Genomic DNA, 27,251 nt, shown 5'->3' on the forward strand with positions numbered 1-27,251 from the left:
ACGGAGGGTCAGCCGCCCTCGTCCTAGACCCCATCATAGATGGGTATCACCTCACTAGAGTCCTCATGGACGAGGGAAGTAGCCTTAACCTGATTTACTCCTATACGATGAAAAAGATGGGCATAGACCCATCTAGGATCAAACCTAGCAACACTACCTTTAAAGGAGTGATCCCAGACGTCGAAGCCCGCTACTCTGGCACGGTAACGCTGGAGGTTGTGTTTGGCTCACCCGACAACATCCACAGCGAGGACTTGATCTTCGACATCGTCCCCTTCCGCAACGGGTATCACGCACTAATCGGCCGCACGACATTCGCCCGCTTCAACAATGTGCCTCACTACGCCTACCTAAAACTCAAGATGCCCAGACCCAGGGGAGTTATCCCCGTCAATGGCAACACAGAACGCTCCCTCCGGACCGAGGAGCACACAACAACCTTGGCAGCTGAATGCCAATACGACAACAAAGCATCAGGCTGCAAGCCATCAATTGAGGTGCGACAGGTGGACAAGCGAGCCCGAACTCAACCGGATCGCCCGAACACTGCTCCGGATCAAAGCAAATAGGGATACGCTCCTCACGGCATGCCCCGGTCACCCGTAAGATATGTCCCTTGTAGACACAATTTTATTCTAAAAATACCATGGGAAGCTATGGGGTCCACCACAAATGACCATATGTTAGGCTCGACCAAACTACATCCAACCGTCTTCTCGGACAAAAAAAGATACCGTTAAGGATCTCCCAAGTGTCAAGCTCACCCATACCACGACAACTTCTCAAGACCCTTTATTCAAGGTTCCTGTGCCGACAACAACCACCTTTAAAGGATACCCCTCCCTTCTAAGAAGTATAGGAGAAACCGCACAGCTGGAAGGAGCGCGGACGTCAAGTCACCCATGATAGGCCATGGAGAAAAAAATTGTTTTGAAATATGTTTTTCAATACAATAGTTGCCCGTAACAGCTGCCTTGGCGCCATGAATTATAGCAAATATTATTGATATACTCTGTTGTAGTATATTTACATATATATGTCCTGCTCATTGGCGCCAAAGGGTAAATTTATTTAATAAATATCAAGTGCGGTCGGCTAATAGACCGGGGGCTTGGTTAAATAATGCCCCAAGCACTACCCTGTCACTACCTTTATTTAGTGTTCGATTTCTTGGATATTGCTTTATATGCATGGATTCTGAATTATGTCTTGGGTCACTAATTGGGTTGCCTCGCTCCTGTATTTACCCCCTTACGTTCCGCTAGTTCGGCTAAAGTGGTAAAGGGAGAAACACTGCGATTGTATTCCTAGCTGGCTTCGCTAAGAATACCTCAGTGGAGAAAGCCGAAAACTGACTCTCATAATAAGCGGGAAGTGGTCTGCAATTCGAGCTTAAGTAATAAAGACCGATGGAGGTCTTATTTCGTGTCATACGGAGGGGTTTGTACCTTTGCAAACCTTGTGGTAACTATTTCAAAATCCGGTTTATCCGACTACCACAAAAAACTAGGGGCTAGCCCCCGAACTCAAGCTCCCAAGGCTAAGTGAAAGCACTAAAGCCAAATAGCCCGATTGCCTCATTTCCTTCATACACTACCGCCTCCGGGCGCCGATATATCGGCTAAGTGTCACCGTGCGGATGTCGAAACACCCTTTGTAGTCTCTACAACGGGGCTAAAGCCGGTGATTGGAGACTTTCCGATTAAACGGCCAAACAGGAGTCATAAATAATACAAAAGTGCATTACACTAGGGACAAGATTCATAATAATAAATTGTTCCAAGGCACATTACAATATTCCTATTCATAGATTACATCTTTGAAACACTTGGCTTCGATCGCCCGATTACCCTCCGTCGCGGCAGAGAAATAAAGCTTTGGACGCCGGTGCTACTTTCGAGGAGGCAGAGGTGTGGTTGCCATCGTAAGGGGTTTCACCCCTGGCCAGTGCATCTCGGTCCTTGCAAAAGCCATCCGAGCTCCCTCTATGTAGATAGAGCACTGAAGGACCTCGAGCTGAGGCACGACATCATACAACTTCCAGACTAAACCAAGGTAGCTGCTCCGAAGAGGCTTAGTGGGCCGTAGCCGAATACAGAGGTCCTTCATGGCCGGCTCCGCCATCCTATGCAACTCCATGAGTTGCTTCCTCTGTTTGACAAGAGAGGGGTTGGTGAAAGCACAATTGCTCCCAAAGGTGGTTTTGATAATTGATCACACCATATGCATCATTGGACTAATGATTATATCCAACTATATTTCAGAAAAGTTCAAAAGATGCATTGGCTAAAGGTTTATGTGGAGATGCCCCTTGATGCAAGAAAGGAATAAGATTGGCTCAAGCTTCAAGCAAGAGGACTCTTCATTTTATATTTGTGAGAAAATCACTTTTGAATCCATAGGAAAGCCAATACTATTAAAAGGGGGTGAGGTATTAAAATGAACTGGTTGCTCAAGTGCTCAAAGATAGCCACCAAAAATACTCAGCCATTCTCCCACATAACATTTCTGTCCCAAGCCAAATATCCAAAATCGGTGCCACCAAGTTCTCAGATTCGGCCCTACCAATTTTCAACCCAGACAAAACCCTAGACAAACCTACCATTTTGGTACAACCTATTCTGCATCGGTTCTACCGAGTTCAGGTGACCAACCTTCTGTTGTCTCGATACACAAAATCGGAATTTCCGAGTTAGGGTATCGGTGTCACCGAGTTGGTCCATCTAACCATCAGCCACCTTTTCTGTTCTATCGAATTGTGTATATCGGTCTCACCGAGATTCGAAAGTTGGTGCCTTTTGTGCAAGTCGGTGGTACCGAGTTTATGACTTCAGTGTCACCAAGTTGGTCACTTTAGGTGTAACGGTTGGATTTTGGGTGGTGCCTATATATACCCCTCCACCTACCTCTCATTCATAAAGGAAGGACTCAAAACACACATTTCATTGTCAGATTCATTTTTTGAGAGAGAGACACCTACTCATGTGTTGAGATCAAGATATTCCATTCCATCCATTTGAAACTTGATCTCTAGCCTCCCCAAGTTACTTTCCACCAAATCAATCTCTCCTACCCATGCCTATTCTGTGAGAGAGTGATTGAGTGTTGAGGAGACTATCTTTACAAGCACAAGAGCAAGTAGTTCATCATTCTACCGCATCTATTACCTTTTGGAGGGTGGTGCCTCCTAGATTGGTTGGGTGTCGCTTGGGAGCCTCCTACTTCGTGTTGTGGAGTTGAACCAATATGTTTGTAAGGGAAAGGAGATCGCCTACTTCGTGAAGATATACCATGAATGAGGCTAGTCCTGTGTGGACATAAGACATGGTGGAATAGACAACGCCACTTCTTCATGGACCCCTTGTGGGTGGACCCCTCCATGGACTCTCGCAGCCGTTACCCTCCATGGGTTGAAGTCTCCACTAACATGGACATATGATAGCGCCACCTATCGGAACCATGCCAAAAATCACCGTGTTAACCTCTTGCGTTCCATCTCCCTACCTTACTCCCTTTACTTTGCACTTGCATGTTTTGCATTCCCCTGTTGTACTCTTAGATGTGCATATGTAGGGTGTACTTGACTTGCCATAATTGCTAAAACTTGCCCACAACTATAATTGGAAAAATGCTTAGTTTTTATTGGTCAACTAGTCTAATCACCCCCCCTCTAGACATACTTTCGATCTTACAATTGGTATCGGAGCTTTGGTATCCATTGCATTGGTTTCACAACCTAGAAGAGTATGGCATCTAGTGAGGGAAGTTATCATCATAGAGATACATATTTCTATGGCACTAATTTTGCTAGTTGGAAGCATAAGATGAAAGTGCACATTCTTGGTTATAATCCTTCCGTATGGGATGTTATTCATGTTGGTGTGCAAGGTGACTTCTTCGGAGAAGGGCATGAACCGGATCGTGATGCGAGAGCAGAAGAACTAAAGATGTTGTAATTCAATGCACAAGCCTCCGACATAATCTTCAACTGCCTATTCCCTGAAGAATTCAACAAAATCAGCCGCCTTGAGAATGCAAAAGAAATTTGGGATACTTTGGTTGATATGCACGAAGGTAATAATTCTGTGAGAGAATCTAAGTTGGATGTGCTTCAAAGTCAACTTGACAAGTTCAAGATGAAGGATGGTGAAGGAGTCGCTGAAATGTACTCTAGGCTAGTTGTCATCACAAATGAGATTGCCGGCTTAGGAAGCGAAGAGATGACCGACAAATTCATCATCAAGAAGATACTTAGAGCTCTAGGTGGAAAGTATGAAACCGTGTCCACATTGATCCAAATGATGCCAAACTACAAAGATCTCAAGCCAACAGAAGTCATTGGTAGGATTGTTGCTCATGAGATGTCAATCAAGGACAAAGATGAGTTGCACAACAAGTCAAGCGGTGCTTACAAAGCTTCAAGTGATGCTCCCGCTTCTTCAAAGGACAACCTTGTTACCAATGAAGAGATAAGCCTCACAGTCATAAAATTCAACAAGTTCTACAAGAGTAGAGGCAAAGAGAGAAGCTCAAGCTCAAGACATGATGAGAAGCGTTCGTCGAGCGGTGATCGAAACAGCTACAACTGTGAAAAGCCCGAACACTACTCCAATGGGTGCTCAGCTCCCTATAAATGAAGAGAAGAGTCACCTAGAAGACGAAGCTCAAGAGACGAGTCACCTCGCAGAGAAAGAAGGAGTAGAGAAGATCGTTATGAACCAAGACACTCACGGAGAGGCAAGGAATCGGAGAAGAAGGACAAATACACCAAGAGTAGCTCTAGAAGAAGACATCAAGCTCATGTTGGTGAATGCATTTATGGCTATGAGTCTGACAACCAATCCGAGAGAAGCTACCACTCCCACTTCGACTATAGTCAATATGAAGGTGTTGCCGACATTGCACTCGTTTCCTCCAACTCCTATGAGTTATTTGATTCACCAAATGAGAGGTTCAGAAACTACTTCATGGCTATCACACCCAAATATCTTGATTTTTATAGTGATGAGGATGACTTGTTAGGTGAACATGACTTGCTTCTTGATAATACTTGTGATAATGTTGAAAATGAACCTGCTAACTTTCATGCTAGTCAAGAAAAATCGAATGATGATAAGAAAGAGATTAAACGACTAACTAAAGAATTAAACACTCTTAAGCTAGCTCATGAAACTACTCTAGAAGATCATAGAGAGCTTTCAAGAACTCATGAGAAGCTACCCTTCGAGAAGCTCAACTTGGAGAAAGAGGATGAGTTCCTAAAAGCAATCAATGATGATCTTCGAAAGAAGATTTCTTCTTATACAGCCAAATGATTACTCTTGTCTACTTTTGTTCCACAAGTTAAGCCTAAGAACACTAGTAACAAAGGCAAGAAAGTTTCTTCATCTAGTAACAACAATGCTAAAGTTAAATCTAATGATGCTGTTGCTAGTAGCTCTATTGATTCCACTAATGATTCTCTTAGCCAAGTTACACTTGAGCAAGAAAATGATTTATTGAAAGGGATTATAGAGAGAGGTGTCTTCAATAGTCTTGCTGAAAGTAAGCAATTTGAGGAAATTGTGTGCAAGATAGGAGGACATCAGAGGAAACAAGGTGTTGGCTACTTCAACATTAATGAAGATGTTTGGGAAGAAGGTCCATATCCCATCCCCAAGTTTGTTCCTCAAGAGGAGAAGTATGATCCTACTCCTCCAAAGGGAACAAGCTCACAAGATGGCCTTCTAACAGAAGACCACAAGGGCAAGGGAAAGCTTCAAGAGGACATTCACTCATTTGAAGAGGAGTCCCAAGCCAAGGTTGAGTGGATTCCCATGGACACTACTAGCACTACCTAATCTAGTGCTACCACAACTCCAAGGATTCCCATCACACTGATGTGGATCCCCAAGAGGAAGAACTAGAAAGTTCTTGAGGGGTGACTCTGCCAATGAAATTCACTCTTATTCATTTTGGCAAGAACTATATGCGATCAACCTCAACCATATGAATCGGTTCAAGGAGTCACACATTCCCTCAAAGGTAAGCAAGGGATAAGGTAATTAATGAATCTTTGGACATCATCCCACATATGCTTCACTCCATGTCCATAGATATTCTTGCATATGTTCCTTGTGTTTGGGACTAACCCATGTAGGTGAGAAGAGTAAGAAACAACAAGGATTGCTCCCAACTCAAGATGATCTTCTTCAACATTGAGCATCCACTACTACTTCACCTACGTGAAGTCTTCTACAACAAAACCCAAGGTTAGTTTATCCCTCTTAGGGGGGATGTCATATCAAGGGGAGCTTTACTCTAAATCTTGAGTATAAGCATCTCCTAAGGATATGAACACATTAATTCTTTATGTAAAAGTGGTAACCCCACTTGTGCTTAAATGATGAGTATGATCTATGATCAATTATTCTTACTTGACTCCTATGTCAATATACTCATATATAGATGACTTCGTCATCGTAAAAGTGCTTGATAGATGCTAGGATATTTGTGCATGTTCACTTTGTTTTGTCCATCATCTTATTGTGTGAGCATGTTGGTCTTCATATTTTGCTCATTCGAGGACATCAAATTGTTGTTATTTGGCCTTTTGATTTATCTTGTGCTAGATGAACAAGAATGCCTAGGACCCTCCTCTAGCTATCTATGTTTTCTTGTCTCGAGTTCTATTCATGCTTCATCACAAAACTTGAACAAGCCCTCCTCGATACCTGTGTGTGAAAGAGCACTCGGAGTTCCGTATCGACAAAGGCTGCATTCCAAAATCCCTTTGAGAATCTTGGTGAAACCAACCCCACAAACTCGGTTCCACCGAATTCCCAAAGTTGATCAGTGTTTTCCATCTCGGTACCACCGATATCATCATCTCGGTGTTGGGGAACGTTGCATGGGAAACAAAAAATTTCCTACGCACACGAAGACCTATCATGGTGATGTTCATCTACGAGAGGGAGATCGGATCCACATACCCTTGTAGATCGCTAAGCGGGAAGCGTTAAGAAACGCGGTTGAAGTAGTGGATCAGCTTCGTGATTCAAATCACCGTCATCCCAAGATTCGCCCCGATCTAGCACCGAACGGATGGCACCTCCGCGTTCAGCACACGTATAGCTCGATGACGATCTCCGCCTTCTTGATCCAGCAAGAGAGACGGGGAAGTAGATGAGTTCTCTAGCAGCGTGACGGTGTGCCGGTGATGGTGATGATCTATTCCTGTAGGTCTCCGCCCGAGCTCCGCAGAAAACCGATCTAGAGGGAGAACTACAAAGTAGAGGTTTAGGGTTGCACGTGGCAAAGTTGTGTCTCAAAAACCCTAAAACCTCTAGTATATACAGGAGGAGGGGAGGGGCTAGACTTGGGGCTCAAGGGAGCCCCTAGGGCGTCGGCCGAAGTGGGAGAGGAGGGACTCCAACTCCAATTCGGTTTGGGGAAGGAGGAGTCCCTTCCTTCCTTCCCACCTCCCTCTTTTTTTCTTTTCTCCTTAATTTTTCCCTTAGCCGAAATAGACCACTTGAGCTGGCCTCACCAGCCCACCAAGGGCTAGTGCGCCACCCATGGGCTATTAGGTTCTCTCCCGGGCGGGTGGTGTCGTGGTTTTGTCACGGCAGATGTCCTCGTGAAAGGACTTAGTGTTGGAGCCATCGCACCTTGGTGGTGACTCAAAGGGGTTGAACGGGTGCGAGACAGAGATTTACCTAGGTTCGGCCCCTCGAGAGGAGGTAAAAGCCTACGTCCTGCTTTGTGTTGTATTGATGGTGTTTCGATTGCAAGGAGGGCGTAACTCGCGTGACCTAGCACTCAATGATTTCTAACCTGCCGGATCCTTCCCTGGGACTTGCCTTTATATACAGGTCAAGCCCTTAGGGTTTACAAGAGTCCTTACCATCATGCAAGTCATGATTCTTTCTATCTCTAAGTCGCCGTGCTTTCCAAGACTTAAAGGTCTTCCCAATGATGGATTCTCCACGAGGATCCTGAACCGCCCGTCTAACTCCTGGGCTCACGGGTCGAAGCTTGAATCGCCAAAGGATGAGTCGCCCGCTTGGTGACCCGACCCAACTAGGGCGGGTCACACAACAGATAATATCCCCAACATTAGGCCCCAGATCGACCTGAACCTGTTCATGTCAATTCTCACCTAGCCAGGGGCGACTCACTCCACTCTTTTTATACATCATACGCTTTGTCCGCCACCCTATCATGGAGATACCCAAGTCGCCGAACCACTTCTTGTTGACATCATCTTATCCCTTTAATCTTGGAAGAAATGATGACGCAATCCCCAACGGATCCTTCGACACAGATATCCCGAAAATTTTGGGCGCCATTATAGCGAATCCTTATCCCGTCGCCAGTTCCCGCGCAAGGCGCCTTGATTCCAGTGCCCGACCCAATAAATAGGCTGGGGGAAGGGGGCAGGGAACATTTCCACCTACCCATTTCGTCGACCCCTTCTTCCTTGCGACTGCACCAAGAACTCCATCGCCGCCCGAGGATCTCTGTCTCTGGCCACCGCGTCCGACGCATCCCCAGGCCGACTAAGCGATCAACACTCGCCGCGGATCTTCCTCGGTCGCCTCCGGTCGCCATCATCAGGTCAGTCCTCCGCCATTAGAGGTAGATCTTAGCTCCTCGAGGTTCATTGCTTGCCGGTTCTTTAGAACACCTCGAACGCCCCCATAATCGCTGATTAGTTCATGACGATAATAGTAGGTACAGTAGCATCGACCATATCCTCAGTTGGTTAGCTCCTATTTGAGGATCTAAAAAGGCTTCTGTCAAATCAGCTTTACTGTTCTTACCCTAGCCATAGGCTGTTTTACCTTATCCAGGCCTTTTTTCATTCATTTTCGCCTGCTCCGTAGATCTATGTGTTACTGCCTGCTGTATAAAACCTGTTTGTAGATCCGTACTTCACCATTTAAACGAACATCTCTGAAGCCCTGAGTCGTCTCTCTTAAGCAGTAGGAAATTCCTAAATCGCCCTTGTATTCTGACCCGACCCCTTGTTGGCGAGTCATCAGACTCCCTTAGTCACCTGACAAATGTTCGACGAGTTAATTGATCTTTTAACCACTCAGCAAGCGCTCGGCGAGTTAATTTACCCGTAATCTTTTCCTTTGTAGCCATGGGTACCATTTTCAAAGCCGATTGGCTCCCGACCAAAGTTGATGAAGCTTTTCTCAATGGCTGTGTGAAGACGGGAAATCTCGACCCGAAAGAGGTTATCAGATGGCGTTTCGGGTTTGGAGAAGAGATTCCCAACCCGAAGGAAGGGGAAATAGTTGTCTTTGCTGAGCACCTCGAACGGGGGTTTAAGCCACCAGGGTCAAAATTCCTCAGAGATGCCATGACTTTCATGAACGTCCGCCTCCAAGACTTAGGGCCTAACTCGATTAGCAACTTATGTCAGTTCCAAGTGTTCTGCGAAGCCTACTTGCGGATGGAACCTTCAGTTCCTTTGTTCTGGTATTTCTTTCATTTGAATCGCCAGACTGAATTTTCCGATGGCCCTAGCTTGGAACTTGGAGGCGTCAACGTTCAACGCCGTAGGGACAGCCCATTCCCGTCACTCGCCATGCCAAGCCATCCCAAAGGCTGGGGCAAGTCTTGGTTTTATTGCCAAGAAACTTCTCCTGAGGGTGAAAACAAGCTCCTTGGCTATAGGGAGGAACGCCTTCCTACGAACTTTAAACTTCCAGACAAGCTTACTGAAGAAGAGGAGTCAGATTTTATCCCGGTGCTATCCGAGTTACGATCTCTGACAAACAACGGTCTTACCGGGATTGATTTGATCCGCTACTGGGTTGAATGGCGCATCCTCCCCTTAAGTCGCCGAGACGGCTTAATGTGTGAGTTTGATGGCACCTTGGACCATCCCCAGTGCTACTTCCGTACAACACTGACAGAAAATGACATTGTGTCCATCATCAAGAAGTTGACCGGCGAGCCCTTGGCCAAGTGTGGCCAAATAGGTCTTAAGCCATTCTGCAAGATCAACCCGGCACCTAAGGTAAATAACTTAACCCGCCTTTACTTTATTCCTTCCGACTTACTTGAATTATGATTCTCATAATAAAAATGCCACTTCAGAAAGGTGACAAATTCTGGTTCAAGAGGCCGAAAAAGATGGCCCTGAAGCAAGCCAGGCCGCCCCCAAAGAAGAAAACCAAGGGCAAAGGCAAAGTCGCCGTTACTGAACCGTCTGATGCGGACGAATCCCAAGTCGGCAATGTACTTTCAGAGGTAAAAATTATATCTTCTTTGTCTTGCCATTCATTGCTATAGTTTTGTGTTTACACCTTCGTATCTCTTGTGTAGAATGAGGACAACGAAAGCCAGGAAGACTCCGTAGAGGTAATTTCTGTTTCCTCCAACTCATCTTCTCCTCCGCCTAAGCCGGCCAGGCGGATTTGTGGGAAGGTTCCCATGTCTCACCCAAATGCTTGTTTGGATCCTAATTTCCTTTTGAAGAAAACGCAATATGCTTCCAATCGGAAAACTCGGAGTCATTCTGGAGACTTGGTGTCCGAGTTACCAACGAAAACTAAGAAGAGGCAGAATGAGGTATCCTTTTAACAGCGTCCCCTTTTGTTTCCTTTTGGATCATACTTATAACTTGCTCATATCTTGAGGTATTACTTTTGCACAATTCTCCCCCTTCGTCAGGCGACTCAATGATGTCAGCCCTTCCGCCGATGATCCGCGTTCCAGGATATAATCTTATAATACTTACATTGTCCTCATGATATGATGTCTGTTTTTAAGCGCACCCCCTTCTCTTTTTAGGGCACAAGCGAAGAAAAGGAAAACTGGTAGGTCAACTTCCATCACAGATCCAGAGCCTATTGAAAGACCGGCGCCGACTCAGGATAATCCGGCAAAGGATAAATCTGATGACCAAGCGGATCTCCTGAATTCTCCCAAGGAAGGCACGGAAACGCCCAATCCGCCGAGTCCGTTGAAAACGGCAGAGGATCCAGATGCTGTAATCATCACCGGTACTGGCTTCTCTAAGCCGGCTCCAGCAGTCTTGTCGAAGAACGTATCAACATCCCGACCTTCTATTGAACATGAAATTTCCAAGGCCAAGCTATCTCAATACGAGAATCTTGAATTTAAAGAACTCTGTTCCGGCTTTGCAAGTCGCCTGGAGGCGAGTTATGAAATGGAGAAGAGTCTTCTCCTTATGATGAAGAATAGACATGAGGTACGCCTTAATGCATACCATCCTCATTAACCCCCAAGGGCCGGGTCATCTGTTAAAAGATGAGCCGGGTCTTGATATATGAAAAAATCTTTCGACCTGTAACCCCCAAGGGCCGGGTCATCTGTTGAAAGATGAGCCGGATCTTGCTATGAAAAAATCTTTCGACCTGTAACCCCCAAGGGTCGGGTCATCTATTGAAAGATGAGCCGTGTCTTGATATGAAAAAAAATCTTTCGACCTGTAACCCCCAAGGGCCGGGTCATCTATTGAAAGATGAGTCGGGTCTTGATATGAAAAAATCTTTCGACCTGTAACCCCCAAGGGCCGGGTCATGTGTTGAAAGATGAGCCTGGTCTTGATATGAAAAAAAATCTTTCGACCTGTAACCCCAAGGGTCGGGTGATCTGTTGAAAGATGAGCCGGGTCTTGATATTGTATAATTTTGTCTAAAAAATTATACATTAGCCCCCAAGTGTCAGAGATGTTGCTTGCAATAATTCTGAGACTTGCCCCTTGATAATATATTTTGACTGGAATCTCTTGCCCAAGCTGAGTCGGCATTTGGCGACTTAAAGAAAAGTTTAGCCGACCAGCAAGATGCGCGGGCAAAATCGGAAGAAAAATATCAAATAATCTTATCTGAGATGGAGAAGTTGAAGGCCGCCCACAAGAGGGCTCAAGCTTATCAAGACGCCGCGGTAAAGCGAGCGGAAAAAGCTGAAGCAAAATTGGAAGCCGTGCAACAAGAGCTGGCCGGTTTAAAGCAACATATCTCCAACATGGCACAGGCTATCTTTGCTAAGAAGCAAAACCCTGATCTTGCACTTTGTAAAAAATAACTTAGTATGAAGAAGTTACTGACCATCATTATCGCTTATATAGGTCCGAGAGCCGCCAACCTTCAGAATGATTGTGTCCTGATGCTGAAGGCGATTTACACATTAGCAGAGCAACTGTATACCGGAATCGTGCTGACCGTGAAGGCAGTTATGGGTGCCAAGGAACCCATAACATCAATCAAAAAGATGCTTGGCTGCTTATCTACCCTTCCGCCTCAGATAGTGAGCTAACCCGGTCAGCTGCCCGAAAAGGGGTACTGACTACGTTGAGTCGGTGCTTAGCGTACTCTCCAGAGTTAAAACCCGAAGAAGTAGCAGCAGGCTTTCCCCAACTTAAGGACGACGAGTCAGAATTTTCTCAAGAGGATTACCAGCGCGTTGTCAAAGAATCCCGCTTGGCGGCGACTCAGCTTGCAGCAAGCTTGGATTTATCAAAGTATCAAGCTGCTTATGATGACAAGAATAAGAAAGTAAATCCGCCAACCTTTGTGACAACCATCTTGACTCCGCATCGACCCAAGAACCCTTTTGATTTGGAGGCGGATCTCTCATCATTTCTGAACGATGAAGATGAATTTGCCGCTTTATCCAAGTGTAATTGGGTATTGGGCGACTTGCAAATTGAAGTCGGTCAGAGCTCAAAGCAAGTTCACCCGAGGACATCAGCGGAGTAGTTCTTCATGGATTTGGCCATCAGAGCCATGTAATATGTCATTCGTAGAAAACAACCTTGTTACATGATTTCTTTAAAACCCTTGTGTCGCCCTCCGGGCGTCTTATGATGCTTGACCCGCCATGGCAATAGTGATTTTGATCATCAACCTGTTAGGCTTAAAAACATGCACCAAACCACCTCAGTGAGTAATGGATGATAATAAATAATAACCGACTCAAGATGTTAGAGTGAGTCGGAAAAATTTGAAAAACCTTGTGGCAGTGCCAGAAAGGTGAAAAATAGGAATTTCGTCGGCTCATTCAAGTCGCGACACGATAGGACGAGTTATATAAACTCAAGTGCTACCCGAGGGAGACTTTTTAATTAAAAAAGCTCAAGTATTTAGACCGGCTGATCAGGCACGAGTCAAGCTTCAATGAAGCAGGTTCAGTGAACCAATGGTTTCTCTATTTTCCATGTGGGGCACTAGCCGGTACCAGACATGTTTTAACCAAGGCGAGTTCAGGGTCCATAAAGCGGAGTAACTCGCCAAGAGTTCATGGGTCCATATGGCGATTCGGCCAACACACAGTCCAGTATAACCATTTGTAATGCGGTAATTTTTCGCAGACCAAATGGGTAGTAAGGCTGATCTCAGTGAGAGGAAGCCCCCAAGTGACCTATGATTAGGGGAAAGACCGGTCATATGATTGTAGAAGCGTATACGCTATTACCACAAAATGACTTGGGAACAAATAGCCCCCAAGTAAGCCGGCCTAATCCACAGAATCATATAAGGCGCCTATGTTTGAATCACGCGCTTGTAGCGACTTGATCATCTTTGGCTTATCGATACCCAGTGTTGTAATAAGTGCATCATGGCGACCTATGCTCTTGGGTATGGATAGCGTCCATGCTTGGGCGACTTGTTAAAGAGAAAAATAAAAGATCCATACTTTCAATAAGATGAAATAGCAGGAAAGCCCCCGAGTTCGTGGGCATCAATTTTATTGCTTCATAAAAATGAAAGACTTACAATTTTTCAAGAGAAGAAAAAATAGAGCCAATAGCTCAAGAGTAATAAGGCCGCAAGTGGGCTATGTTCAACGGGTGAGTTGACTCAGCCTCCGTGGTTGGCCGATCAGGCCGAAGATCCACCAGATAGTATGACCTGTTGCGAAGGCTTTTGCTGACGACGAACGGTCCTTCCCATGGTGGTGATAATTTATGCATGCCAGTGCGATCTTGGATCAATCGAAGCACTAAGTCGCCCTCCTGAAAGGTTCGGCTCTTGACCCGGCAGCTGTGGTAACGCCGCAAGTCCTGCAGATAAATAGCCGATCGGGCGGCAGCCAAGTCGCGTGCTTCCTCCAAGGCGTCCAAAGAATCTTGACGCGCCAACTCGTTGTCCTGTTCCACATAAGCAGCAACTCTAGGCGAGTCATGCCTAATGTCAGTGGAGAGAACAGCTTCTGCTCCGTATACCAGGAAAAAGGGAGTAAAACCCGCAGAATGATTTGGGGTGGTCCGGATGCTCCACAATACTGAAGGCAACTCCTCAACCCAACACCCTGGGGTGCGTTCCAGGGGAACCATAAGTCGGGGTTTGATTCCTCGCAATACTTCCTGATTCGCCCATTCCGCCTGCCCATTAGATTGTGGATGAGCAACCGTAGAGACATCAAGCCGGATGTGCTCCCGGTAGCAAAACTCCTGCATCGCTCCTTGTGATAGATTAGTACCGTTATCAGTAATAATGCTGTGTGGATATCCGAACCGGAAAATCAGTTTTTTCAAGAACTTGACTATTGTCTCCTCATCACAAGCACCAACAGGTTCTGCTTCGACCCACTTGGCAAATTTATCAACCGCCACCAGCAGATGAGTTTTTTTGTTGGACGACATCTTAAAGGGGCCAACCATGTCTAGCCCCCAGACCGCGAAGGGCCAAGTAATAGGTATCATCCTTAGTTCTTGAGCCGGCACATGAGCCTGTCGTCTGTAACGTTGGCAACCATCACATCGACAAACTATCTCTTCTGCATCTGCATGAGCCGTCAACCAAAAGAATCCATGGCGGAACGCCTTTGAGACCAGGGAGCGTGACCCGGCATGATGCCCACAATCTCCGGCATGGATGTCGTTCAGAATCACGCATCCTTCTTCGAAAGAAACGCATCGTTGGAATACCCTAGAAGTGCTTCGCTTAAACAATTCGCCATTGATGATGACCATGGATTTGCTCCGACGGACAATTTGGCGTGCCAACACCTCATACGAAGGTAACTCGCCTCGTGCAAGATATGCCAAGTACGGAAGAACCCAATCCGGCGTAACACGGAGAGCCGCCACAAACTGGGACTCAGGGTCTGGTATTGCCAACTCCTCTTCTGAGGGCAAACTTACGGAAGGATTATGCAAAATATCCAAAAAGTCATTGGGAGGAACCGGCTTACGTTGTGAAACGAGACGTGAAAGGGCGGCAGCTGCTCCATTAAGGCGCCGGTCGATATGGTCGACTTGATAGCCATGGAAATGACCCACCACATCGGACACAACCCTTCTATAAGCCGCCATCAGGGGGTCCCGAGAATCGCAAGTACCTGAAACTTGCTGAGCCACCAGATCAGAATCACCGAGACATCTGATATGCGTGAGCTTCATCTCCTTGGCGAGTCGCAAACCATGAAGCAAGGTTTCGTACTCCGTAGCATTGTTGGTGCATGGAAACATGAGTCGGAGAACATAACAGAATTTGTCTCCCTGGGGAGAAATCAACACCACGCGAGCCCCCGAGCCTTCCAATTGCCTAGACCCGTCAAAGTAAATAGTCCAGTACGTGAGGTCGGGCCTGTCTTCCGGAATCTGTAATTCGGTCCAATCATTGACGAAGTCAACCAAGGCCTGAGACTTGATAGCCGTGCGAGGGGTGTATCGCACGTGGTGCGGCCCAAGTTTGATCGCCCATTTGACGATTCGCCCTGTTGCTTCTCGGTTTTGGATGATGTCCCCGAGAGGAACGGAGCTAACCACCATGATGGGATGCTCTTGGAAATAGTGTTTGAGCTTCCGACTCGCCATAAAGACCCCATAGACCAGCTTCTGCCAGTGCGGGTATCGTTGTTTGGAGAGAGTTAGCACCTCACTAATGAAATACACCGGGCGTTGCACCGGATATTCCTTCCCTTCTTCCTTCCTTTCGACGGCCACTGCCACGCTCACCGCCTTGGAATTTGCCACAATGTACAGAAGCATAGGCTCTTTTTCAGTCGGGGCGGCCAAAACTGGCGGGTTGACCAGCTGCTGCTTCAAGGCTTCAAAAGCTTCATTGGCCTCGTCTGTCCAAACAAAATGGTCAGATTTCTTAAGCAACTGATAGAGGGGAATAGCTTTTTCTCCCAGGCGGCTTATGAAGCGACTTAAAGCCGCGATACGACCCGCCATCCGCTGAACTTGATTGATATTCGCTGGTTTCCCAAGAGAAGTAATCGCCTCGATTTTGTCCGGGTTGGCCTCAATGCCGCGCTCAGACACCAGGAAACCCAACAGCTTTCCCGCGGGAACGCCAAAGACACATTGGTGGGATTAAGCTTCATCTGGTATACCCGCAGGTTGTCAAAAGATTCCCTTAAATCTTCCAAGAGCGTCTCCTTCCTATGAGTTTTAACCACAATGTCATCAACGTAAGCGTGGACGTTGCGTCCGATTTGGCCACGAAGACAATTTTGGATGCAGCGCTGGTAAGTCGCCCCAGCGCTTTTGAGCCCAAACGGCATGGACACATAACAAAAAGCCCCGAAGGGGGTTATAAAAGCTGTCTTCTCCTGATCTTCCACATCCATCTTGATTTGGTGATATCCGGAATAAGCGTCCAGGAAACACAAACGCTCGCAGCCCGCCACTGAATCAATGATTTGATCGATGCGGGGAAGGGCAAAAGGGTCCTTTGGACAGACTCTGTTAAGATCTGTGTAATCAATGAACATGCGGAAAGTGCCGTTCTTCTTGAGCACCAGGACCGGGTTAGCCAACCACTTGGGGTGGAAGACCTCTACGATGAATCCGGCGGCCAAAAGACGGGTGACTTCTTCCCCGATTGCCTTACGTCATTCCTCATTGAACCTGTGAAGATATTGCTGAATCGGCTTTGCTTTTGGGTCAACATTAAGATGGTGCTCAGTGAATTCTCTCGGTACACCAGGCATGTCAGAAGGTTTCCACGCGAAGATGTCCCGATTCTCATGGATGAATTCGATGAGCGCGCTTTCCTATTTGGGTTCCAGACCCGCCCTGATAGTAAACTGCTTGGTTGAGTCGCCAGGGACGAAATCCACTACTTTAGTGTCATCTGTTGGTTTCAACTTGAGGGGCGGCTCAACGTCTGTTGTTGGCTTCTTTAGAGGTGACATATCTGCTGGATCAACATTGGCCTAGTGATATTTGAGCTCTTCCGCAGCGCAGGCGACTTCTGCGTAAGCCGCATCCCCTTCCTCACACTCTCTTGCTATCCCTCTGTCGCCATCGACCGTGATGGGTCCCTTAGGACCGGGCATCTTGAGTTTAAGGTAAACATAGCTGGGGCGTGCCATGAAACGGGCGTAAGCCGGTCGCCCAAACAACGCATGATAAGGGCTCTTTAACTTGACCACCTCAAAAATAAGCGACTCACTCCTGTAATTGGATGATGTTCCAAACGCAACTGTGAGTTTAACCCGGCCTATGGGGTATGCCGATTTACCTGGGACAATTCCATGGAATACCGTGGTTGACGGCATTAAGTCTTTCTCCAGCAGGTTCATCCTTCGAAAAGTGTCGAAGTATAGTATGTTGATGCTGCTACCACCATCCATCAGTACCTTCGGTAAGGTATATCCCCCGACTTGAGGAGCCACGACCAATGCTAAGTCGCCGGGGTTGTCAACTCTGGGCGGGTGATCCTCCCTACTCCACGATATAATCTGCTCGGACTAGTGGAGGTACCTAGGGAGTGTCGGCTCAGATACACTGTACGCTCGGTGATTCACCTTTTTATCGCGCTTGCACGCATTGGTGGTGAAGACGTGGTATTGCCTGTTGCTTAATTGTTTGGGATTGTTGCGGAACCCACCATGATCATCTTGCCCCTATGGAGCCCCCTGTGGGGGTGGCTGCTGAAAAACCCCGGGTGGGTTATACCGCTGTTGGTCATGCACTGGATACTGGACGCTGCTTGGCTGCGAGCCGCCCTGAGCCCCCGGTTCGGGGAAGCTGCCGAACGGGTTCTGGCGTTGATTAGGTGCACCGAACTATTCCTGCCGTTGGTCCGGGTCACCGTTTTGGCCCTTTTTGATCGCCTCCGCCCGAAATTCCCGCATCACATAATAGTCCTCCCAGGAGTGAGTCACCGGTCCGTCCGCCATGGCGTGGTGCGGGCAGGGGCCCTTGAGTATCTCGTTATAATTGCGCGGCTTCTTGCCACTATAACCCCTCTTCTTCTGGCGCGCTGGTTGTCGTTGTTGGCATTGGTGTTGGCGACGAAGTCCGTGGATCCTTCCTGCTGCCTTCTCTTGCCGTTCCCACCGTGATTATGGTGGGCGCGTCCCTGAAGCCGGGTATGATTTTTGGATGACTCGCCTTTTCTCGGCGAGTTGGCCTTGCCGCCATCTTCTCCTGGATCTTTGGTATCGTCCGCCTCGGCGTACCTAGTGAGGGTGTCCATTAGTTCCTCCATATCCTGGACCTTTCGCTTGAGTCGCCCCAACTTCTGTACCAAGGGCTCATAGTGGCAGTTTTGCTCCAAGATCAGCACAGCCTGAGCCTCCGTGATGCCGTCCGACGAGTGAATGATTTCCGCAACCCGCCGCGTCCAGTGGTGAGCCGACTCATCATGGCGCTGAACGCAGTGCTGCAAATCGACTATTGTCATTGGGCGCTTGCAAGTTCCCCGGAAGTTTTTGATGAAACGCTCTTTCAATTCAGCCCAAGTTTGGATGGAGTTGGGGTAGATTTTTCAACCAAGTACGCGTCGTTCCCTCGAGCATCACTGTGAAGTACCTGGTGCAGATTGCTTCATTTACATCGAGCATGTCCATGGCGATTTCGTAACTCTCAACCCATGACGCCGGCTCAAGGTCCGGGGTGTAGTTAGGAACCTTTCTTGGTCCCTTAAAATCCTTCGGCACTCGCTCATTGCGAAGGGCGGGGGCCAAGCATGGCACCCCTACCTGCCTGCCGCCTCCAACAAGCGGTGCTGGGCCGGTTTGGATGTCCGGGTGATCCTGACCCGGCGGGTCCCGATGGTCACGCGGGTTAACCTGGGGAAGGGGTCGCGGTCCGCTGGTTATGGCGGGCTGGTCCTCTGGCCGTCTCCTGGTGCGGCTTGCCTGGGGGGTGGAGTGCAGCCGATCGAGGCTCTGCGAGAACTGGGCGCTTTGAACCACCGCCGTCTTCAACATCTCAATGGTGTTCCTTGCTTCTATTTCAGCCGGGTGTTGCCATGAATCGGAAGGGACTCTAAATGGCGAGTCGCGGCGAGCACGTTGTCCACCGGGTTGGAAAAGTGACCCCGAGGTGTTTGGAATCGAGGGACGCGATCAACCGCTGGCGGAAGCGGCGGGTTTGGCGGCTCGCCCGGCCCTCCTCCCGAAGCGTCTCCTGCCCCGGGAGTGCGTGGAGTGTCGAATAGACGGGTAGGGTTGAGATCAGGGGGTAAACACCCCTGGTGCCTCCGCTGATGGACATCGTCAGATGCGCGCTGATGCCTCTCGAGCCGCCAGTTTTCGGTGTTCAAGCGGGCTGTCTCAACGGTGATTTGAGCTTGCTGGGTCTCGATCCTGGCGGCTTCTATTTCAGCGTCTCGCTGAGCCTTTGCCACCCCATCTCTTAGCTTTGTCAACTCGGCATTTATTGTGTCCTGGTTTTCTACTGTTACAGGGGTCGCCATGAGCCTTGTTATCTCTACCGCCAAATCCACCAAGATCGCAGCTGGGCTTCTGGTTGTTTCGCCAGTCCCGTCATTGCCTACCGGGTTCTGCGGGGGCTGAGTCGCCCCTGCCATGTAAACGGCGATCTGACGGCGGGTCCGGTCGAGAACCTCGGGGTCCATCGCCAATGACAGGCCTCCGAGGCAGCCCCCATGTAGAGACTGAATTGAATCTGAGTCGCCCATGGATGATTCGTCATCAGTATTGACCGGCGTGGTCTCCTGAGTCGCCGATCGTTCTGGTTCCTTAGATCCCTGTGTGAAACCAACAAAGACCGGGCGGGTTAGATTTGGTGTCGCGACAGGGCGGACATACCTGGCCAGCTCGACGATGTCGGTGAAGATGTCCGGCTCACGCATAGGCGATCCAACCATGCCGACAAAGATGTTGATCTTCCCGAAGGGGATTCTGTAGCCGGATTCGATTGAGTCGGCCTTGGGCCCCCACGACAAGTTATTGATGTAGTACTTCCCGCGGCGGCTCCGAGTCATGAGCCCCGCTGCGTAGCTCCCTGACCCTGGTAGGGCTCCCTTTGAGAACTCAACTCCACCATGCGCAGGCCCCACGGTGGGCGCCAACTGTCGTGGTTTTGTCACGGCAGATGTCCTCGTGAAAGGACTTAGTGTTGGAGCCATCGCACCTTGGTGGCGACTCAAAGGGGTTGAACGGGAGTGAGACAGAGATTTACCCAGGTTCGGCCCCATGAGAGAAGGTAAAAGCCTACGTCCTGCTTTGTGTTGTATTGATAGTGTTTCGATTACAAGGAGGGCGTAACTCGCCTGACCTAGCACTCGATGATTTCTAACCTGCCAGATCCTTCCCCGGGACTCGCCTTTATATACAGGTCAAGCCCTTAGGTTTACAAGAGTCCTTACCATCATGCAAGTCATGATTCTTTCTATCTCTAAGTCGCCGTGCTTTCCAAGACTTAAAGGTCTTCCCAATGATGGATTCTCCACGAGGATCCTGAACTGCCCGTCTAACTCCTGGGCTCACGGGCCGAAGCTTGAATCGCCAAAGGATGAGTCGCCCGCTTGGTGACCCGGCCCAACTAGGGCGGGTCACACAACAGATAATATCCCCAACAGGTGGCCCCCTCCCGGTAAAAAACCCGGAACCCATTCGTCACTCCCGGTACACTGCCGGTAATGCCCGAAATCTTTCCGGAGGCCAAATGAAACAATACTATATATCAATCTTCGTTTCCGGACCATTTCGGAAACCCTCGTGACATCTATGATCTCATCCGTGACTCCGAACAAACCTTCGGTCACCAACACCTATAACTCAACTATACGGAAACGTTACCGAACCTGAAGTGTGCAGACCCTACGGGTTCGAGAACTATGCAGACATGACCTGAGACACTCCTCGGTCAATATCCAACAACGGGACCTGGATGTCCATATTGGATCCTACATATTCTATGAAGATCTTATCGGTTGAACCTCTGTGCCAAGGATTCATATAATCCCGTATACCATTCCCTTTGTCCTTCGGTATGTTACTTGCCCAAGATTTGATCGTCGGTATCCCTATACCTATTTCAATCTCGTTACCGGCAAGTCTCTTTACTCGTTCCGTAATTCAAGATCCCGTGACTGACGCTTTAGTCACATTGTTTGCAAGGCTTATATGTGATGTTGTATTACCGAGTGGGCCTCGAGATACCTCTCCGTCACACGGAGTGACAAATCTCAGTCTTGATCCATGCTAACTCAACGGACACCTTCAGAGATACGTGTAGAGCACCTTTATAGTCATGCAGTAACGTTGCGGCATTTGATACACACGAGGTATTCCTCCGGTGTCAGTCAGTTACATGATCTCATGGTCATAGGAATGAATAGTTGACACGCAGAAAACAATAGCAACAAAATGACACGATCACATGCTACGTTTATAGTTTGGGTCTTGTCCATCACATCATTCTCCCAATGATGTGATCCAGTCATCAAGTGGCAACACTTGCATATGGTTAGAAAACCTTAACCATCCTTGATCAAGTGGCTAGTCAACTAGAGGCTTAGTAGGGACATAGTTTTGTCTATATATATCCACACATGCATTTATGTTTTCATTCAATACAATTATAGCATGGATAATAAACGATTATCTTGAAACAAGAAGTATAATAATAACTATTTAATCATTGCCTCTAGGGCATATTTCCAACAGTCTCCCACTTGCACTAGAGTCAATAATCTAGTCTCACATGGCTATGCGATTTACATTGGAATGAATCTAACACCCATACAGTTCTGGTGTTGATCATGCTTCGCTTGTGGAAGAGATTTAGTCAGCGGATCTGCAACATTCAGATCCGTGTGCACTTTGCAAATATTTATGCCCTCTCATTCGACATAGTCACGGATGAGGTTGAAGCGTCGTTTGATGTGTCTGGTCTTCTTGTGAAACCTTGGTTCATTGGCTAGAGCAATGGCACCAGTGTTGTCACAAATTAGAGTTATTGGATTTAGTGCGCTCGGCACAACTCCAAGATCCGTCATGAACTGCTTCATCCATACACCCTCCTTAGCCACCTCCGAGGCAGCCATGTACTCCGCTTCACATGTAGAATCTGCTACGACGCTTTGCTTGGAACTGCACCAACTTACCACACCCCCATTAAGAATTAATACGTATTCGGTTTGAGACTTAGAGTCATCCGGATCAATGTCAAAGCTTGCATCGACGTAACCCTTTACGACGTGCTCTTCTCCACCTCCATAAACAAGAAACATTTCCATAGTCCTTTTCAGGTACTTCAGAATATTCTTGACCGCCGCCCAGTGTTCCACTCCTGGATCACTTTGAAACATGCCTGCCATACTTATGGCCAGGCTGACATCCGGTCTCGTGCACATCATTGCATACATGATAGACCCTATGGCTGAAGCATAGGGGACGGTACTCATATTCTCTCTAACTTCTGCAGTTACCGGACACTGAGTCTTACTCGACTTTATACCTTGTAACACCGGCAAGAACCCCTTATTGGATTGCTCCATTTTGAACTTCTTCGAAACTTTATCAAGGTATGTGATTTGTGAAAGTCCTATTAGGCGCCTCGATCTATCTCTATAGATCTTAATGCCTAATAAGTAAGCAGCTTCTCCTAGGTCTTTCATTGAAAAACATGTGTTCAAGTAATCCTTTACGCTCTCTAAAATCTCCACATTGTTTCCAATCAGCAATATTTCATCCATATATAATATTAGAAATGCTACAGTGCTCCCATTCACTTTCTTGTATATACAATATTCTCCAACAACTTGTATAAACCCAAATGCCTTGATCACCTCATCAAAGCGCTTATTCCAACTCCGAGATGTTTGCACCAATCCATAAATGGATCGCTGGAGCTTGCATACTTTGTTAGCATTCTTTGGATCGACAAAACCTTCGGGTTGCATCATATACAACTCTTCCTTAAGAAAACCATTAAGGAACGCCGTTTTGACATCCATCTGCCAGATTTCATAATCGAAAAATGCAGCTATTGCTAACATGATTCGGCCGGACTTAAGCATCGCCACCGGTGAGAATGTCTCATTGTAGTCAACTCCTTGAACTTGTGAAAAACCCTTTGCCACAAGTAGGGCTTTATAAACGGTCACATTACCGTCCGCGTCGGTCTTCTTCTTAAAGATCCATTTGTTATGAATAGTCTTACGACCTTCAGGTAATACTTCCAAAGTCCACTCTTTGTTTTCATACATAGATCCTATCTCGGACTTCATGGCCTCTAACCATTTGTTGGAATTTGGTCCCACCATTGCTTCTTCATACTTCGCAGGCTCATTGTTGTCTAACAACATGATAGATAAGACAGGATTCCCGTACCACTCAGGAGCAGTACATGATCTTGTCGACCTTCAAGGTCCAATAGTAACTTGATCTGAAGCTTCATGATCATCATCATTAGCTTCCTCCTCAACCGGTGTTGCCTCGACATAGATTTCCCTCTGCCCTGTGCCACCATCTAGAGGGAGCAGAGGTTCCAAAACCTCATCATGTTCTATCTTCCTCCCACTCAATTCTTTCGAGAGAAACTCTTTCTCAAGAAAAGCTCCGTTCTTAGCAACAAACACTTTGCCCTCGGATCTGAGATAGAAGGTATACCCAACTGTCTCTTTTGGGTAACCTATGAAGACACACTTTTCCGCTTTGGGTTCCAGCTTTTCAGGCTGAAGCTTTTTGACATAAGCATCGCATCCCCAAACTTGAAGAAACGACAACTTTGGCCTCTTGCCATGCCATAGCTCATACGGTGTCGTCTCAACGGATTTTGATGGTGCCCTATTTAAAGTGAATGCAACTGTCTCTAATGCATAACCCCAAAATGATAATGGCAAATCGGTAAGAGACATCATATATCGCACTATATCTAACAAAGTATGATTACGACGTTCGGACACACCATTACGCTGTGGTGTTCCAGGCAGTGTCAACTGTGAAATGATTCCACATTGTCTTAAGTGAGCATCAAACTCGAAACTCAGATATTTGCCCCCTCAATCAGATCGTAGGAACTTGATCTTCTTGTTACGATGATTTTCAACTTCACTCTAAAATTGCTTGAACTCTTCAAACGTTTCAGACTTGTGCTTCATCAAGTAGATATATCCATACCTACTCAAATCATTAGTGAATGTGAGAAAATAACAATATCCGGCGCGCGCCTCCACACTCATCGTCCCGCACACATCAGTATGTATGATTTCCAACAAGTCACTTGCACGCTCCATTGTTCCGGAGAACGGAGTCTTAGTCATCTTGCCCATGAGGCATGGTTCACACGTGTCAAGTGATTCAAAATCAAGTGACTCCAAAAGTCCATCAACATGGAGTTTCTTCATGCGCTTTACACCAATATGACCTAAGCGGCAATGCCACAAAAAGGTGGCGCTATCATTGTTAACTCTACATCTTTTGGTCTCAATGTTATGGATATGTGTGTCATCACAATCAAAATTCAATATGAACAAACCCCTCACATTGGGTGCATGACCATAAAAGATATTACTCATAAAAATAGAACAACCATTATTATCCGACTTAAATGAGTAACCGTCTCGCAATAAACAAGATCCAGATATAATGTCCATGCTTAATGCAGGCACTAAATAAAAATTATTTAAGTTCATAACTAATCCTGATTGTAACTGAAGTGAGACCGTGCTCACGACGATTGCATCAACCTTGGAACCATTTCCCAGGCGCATCGTCACTTCATCTATCGCCAGCCTTCGTTTATTCCACAGTTCCTTCTTCGAGTTGCAAATATGAGCAACAGAACCGGTATCAAATACCCATGCACTACTACGAGAGTTGGTTAGGTACACATCAATAACATGTATATCTCATATACCTGGTTTGGCGTTGGCCGCCTTCTTATCAGCCAAATACTTGGGACAATTACGCTTCCAGTGACCCATCCCCTTGCAATAATAGCACTCAGTTTTCGGCTTAGGTCCAGCCTTGGGTTTCTTCGTCGGAGGAGCAACAGCTTTGCCGCTCTTCTTGGAGTTACCCTTCTTGCCTTTGCCGCTTTTCTTGAAACCAGTGGTCTTATTCACCATCAACACTTGATGTTCTTTACAGAGTTCTGACTATGCGACTTTCAGCATAGCGAATAACTCGTCGGGTGACTTATTCATCCCTTGCATGTTATAGTTCAACACAAAGCTCTTGTAGCTAGGTGGCAGTGATTGAGGAATTCTGTCAGTGATAGCCTCTTGCGGGAGTTCAATCCCCAGCTCAGCTAGACGGTTTGAGTACCCAGACATTTTGAGCATATGTTCACTGATAGACGAATTCTCCTCCATTTTGCAAGCATAGAATTTATCGGAGGTCTCATACCTCTCGATCCGGGCATTCTTCTAAAAGATAAACTTCAACTCCTGGAACATTTCATATGCTCCATGACGTTCAAAGCGTCGTTGAAGTCCCGGATCTAAGGCATACAAGACTGCACATTGAACTACTGAGTAGTGCTCCTTACGTACTTGCCAAGCGTTCAAAACATCTTGATCAGACGTAGCGGGTGGTTCATCTCCTAGCGCTGCATCAAGGACATAATTATTTTTCCCAGCTTGTAGGATGAGCCTCAGATTAAGAGCCCAGTCTACAAAGTTGCTACCATCATCTTTCAGCTTAGCTTTCTCTAGGAACGTATTGAAATTCATGGTTGCTACTGCGTGATCCATTGATCTACAACATAAATTATTGCAAAGTGGACTAGACTATGTTCAAGATAATTAGAGTTCAGCTAATCATATTACTAATAAACTCCCACTCAAATAGACATCCCTCTAGTTATTTGAGTGTGGCATGATCCAAATTCACTAACTCAAGTCCGATCATCATGTGAGTTGACTGCAGTTTCAGTGGTAAACATCTCTATGTAAATCATATCAACCATACGATTCATGCTCGACATTTCGGTCTCTTGTGTTCTGAGGCCATGTGTGCACATGCTAGGCTCGTCAAGTTTAACCCGAGTGTTCCGCGTGTGCAACTGTTTTGCACCCGTTGTATGTGAACGTTGAGTCTATGATGACCCACAAGTATAGGGGATCTATCATAGTCCTTTCGATAAGTAAGAGTGTCGAACCCAATGAGGAGCAGAAGGATCTAACAAGTCGTTTTCAGCAAGGTAATATCTGCAGGCACTGAAATTATCGGTAACAAGTGGTTGTGTGGTGAGATGATTTGTAGCAAGTAGCAAGTAACAAAAGTAACAACGATACAACAGAGTGGCCCAATCCATTTTGTAGCAAGGGACAAGCCTGGACAAACTCTTATAGGAGGACAAACGCTCCCGAGGACACACGGGAATTTCTGTCATGCTAGTTTTCATCATGTTCATATGATTCGCGTTCGTTACTTTGATAGTTTGATATGTGGGTGGACCGGCGCTTGGGTACTGCCCTTACTTGGACAAGCATCCCACTTATGATTAACCCCTCTCTCAATCATCCGCAACTACGAAAGAAGAATTAAGACAAAGTCTAACCATAGCATTAAACTAGTGGATCCAAATCAGCCCCTTACGAAGCAATGCATAAACTAGGGTTTAAGCTTCTGTCACTCTAGCAACCCATCATCTACTTACTACTTCCCAATGCCTTCCTCTAGGCCCAAATAATGGTGAAGTGTTATGTAGTTGACGTTCACATAACACCACTAGAGGAAAAACAACATACAACACATCAAAATATCGAACGAATACCAAATTCACATGACTACTTATAGCATGACTTATCCCATGTCCTCAGGAACAAAAGTAACTACTCACAAAGCATAATCATATTCATGACCAGAGAGGTAATGAGTAGCATCAAAGATCTGAACATAAACTCTTCCACCAAGTAATCCAACTAGCATCAACTACAAGGAGTAATTAACACTACTAGCAACCTTACAAGTACCAATCGGAGTCGCGAGACGGAGATTGGTTAACAAGTGATGAACTAGGGTTTGGAGATGAGATGGTGCTGATGAAGATGTTGATGGTGATGAGTCCCCTCCGATGAGAGGAGTGTTGGTGATGACGATGGCGACGATTTCCCCCTCCG

The sequence above is a fragment of the Hordeum vulgare genome, chromosome 3H (genome assembly GCF_904849725.1).
Source record: "Hordeum vulgare subsp. vulgare chromosome 3H, MorexV3_pseudomolecules_assembly, whole genome shotgun sequence".
Lineage (NCBI taxonomy): Eukaryota > Viridiplantae > Streptophyta > Magnoliopsida > Poales > Poaceae > Hordeum > Hordeum vulgare.